The 2,134-nt window shown below is 38.0% G+C and overlaps 1 pseudogene; it reads left to right on the top strand.

The window, feature by feature from the left end:
• Positions 1-223: 223 nt before the first annotated feature.
• LOC107832340 (putative disease resistance protein RGA3) lies at positions 224-1,346 on the top strand (annotated as a pseudogene).
• Positions 1,347-2,134: the final 788 nt, after the last annotated feature.

The raw sequence follows: 2,134 nt of genomic DNA, 5'->3' as shown, positions 1-2,134 counted from the left end.
GCAACAATTTTACAGTTAGTATACTCTCATCATTTAAATTTCCACAATTTCTAAAACATTTCATGATATGAGCAAAAGGTACACCTAACACATACCCTACAGAAATTTATCATTTTAGGCTCTTTTATTTTTCAGTTCCCCACCCTGTCCCTTTTTATACTCCCTCTCTTGCCTCAATTATTCAATGAATAGTTAAGAAACAGGGCTTCATTAGGAAGTCTTTGTCTTTTTGTTGGTTAAAAAAGTCATACATTTTGAAAAGAAAGAAAGAGATAGATATACGGTCTTCTAAGAAGCACAAGCAACTTTTGCTAAAGCACGGACACATCTAGCATATACTCTGAGCATTCTTGTTCATATTACTTTTAGCATTGAACAGGTAAAAGTAAGACTATTTTAAGATAGAAACATCAATCTTCTCCAAATTCTTGATCATTTTGTGGTTGTCTGTTTCGTTTAGCAGCTTTCAGAAATGGAGTTTGGCTTTGCAGTTGGAGGTGCATTTCTATCTTCAGCTTTGAATGTTCTCTTTGATAGGCTTGCTCCTCGGGGTGAGCTGCTGAAGATGTTTCAGAGGGGCAAGCATGATGTTCGACTGTTAAAGAGGTTGAAGATGACTTTGGTTGATGAATCTGATATCTTTAGGAGGCAGAATGAAATAGAGACCTTGGTTGACCATTTATTGTCTGTTGATGCCGATGGAAAAAAGTATCGTGTAATTACTATTATTGGAATGGCGGGTCTTGGCAAGACAACACTTGCTAAAGCTGTGTACAATAATGAGAAGGTGCAAGACCATTTTGATTTGAAAGCTTGGTTCTGTGTGTCTGAACCATATGATGCTTCTAGAATAACAAAAGGATTACTTCAAGAAATTGGTTCATCCAACTTGATGGTTAATAACAATCTTAAGATTCAAATCAAATTGAAGGAAAGCTTAAAAGCTTAAAAGGTACATCGAGTGGGATGACTTGAGAAATCCTTTTGCACAAGGAGAACGTGGAAGTAAGATCATTGTGACGACACGTAAGGAGAGTGTTGCGGAGATGATGGGTAGTCGACCAATTCTCTTGGCCTTTATTCAAAAGACATGCATTTGAAAATAGGGATCCTAAGGAACATCCAGAACTTGAAGAGGTAGGAAAACAAATTGCAAAAAAGTGCAAAGGTTTGCACTTAGCACTAAAGACACTTGCTGGTTTGTTCCAAATCAGAGATTGAAGAGTGGAAACGCATTTTGAGAAGTGAAATATGGGAGCTGCCACACAATGGCATATTACCAGCATTGATGTTGAGCTACAATGATCTTCCCGTGCATTTGAAGCAATGTTTTTCCTGTTGTGCAATTCGAAATCCGACCTCAATTCGAGGTATAAATCCTAATTTTTTCAAAACCCATAATTTTACCCAAATCCCTAATTTCTACCATGAAAATCCTAGATTTAAGGTTAAAATCTTATGGAAAATAATGGATGATTAAAAAAAAGTAGATTAGAGTTATTAACCAATGAATTTAGGAAGAAGAGCTCTTGGAAAAATCGTCTTTAAGGTGTTTAGGGTTGAGAATTTGAAAGAATGAGCTAAATTCCCATGTTTCTCAGCTTTTGACCAGGAACAGATGTCGCAATTGCGACCTGCGGTTCGCAATTGCTAACCCCCCCAAGTGCGAAAAAGTCTTCGCAAATGCGAAGGTTTCACACCTCTGTTGCCATCGCAAATACGAACAATTTGTTCGCAATTGCGAACATGATACTATCACAAATACGACAGAAACCTCACAAATACGAGAACCCCAGTCCCAGCCCATGCTCGCAAATGCGATCCAAACCTTGCACTTACGAAGTCTGCTGTCCAGCACCAGATAAAACATGCACCAGCTATGTTTCTATGTCTGAAACCACTCTGAAGCCTCTCAGAAACTCACTCGAGCCCTCGGGGCTCCAAACCAAACATGAACACAAGTCCAAAAATATTATACGAACTCGCTCGTGCGATCAAAATACCAAAATATCACCTAGAACTACGAATCGGACGCCAAAACGAATGAAATTTTCAATGAAACTTAAAGAACTTTTAATATTTCAACCAGACGTCTGAATTACGTCAAAATATTGACCAAAGTCAACTCAAATGA

The sequence above is a fragment of the Nicotiana tabacum genome, chromosome 9 (assembly GCF_000715075.1).
Source record: "Nicotiana tabacum cultivar K326 chromosome 9, ASM71507v2, whole genome shotgun sequence".
Classification (NCBI taxonomy): domain Eukaryota; kingdom Viridiplantae; phylum Streptophyta; class Magnoliopsida; order Solanales; family Solanaceae; genus Nicotiana; species Nicotiana tabacum.
The sequence above is the reverse complement of the archived record's forward strand: the minus strand, read 5'-3'. Positions and strand labels throughout refer to the sequence as shown.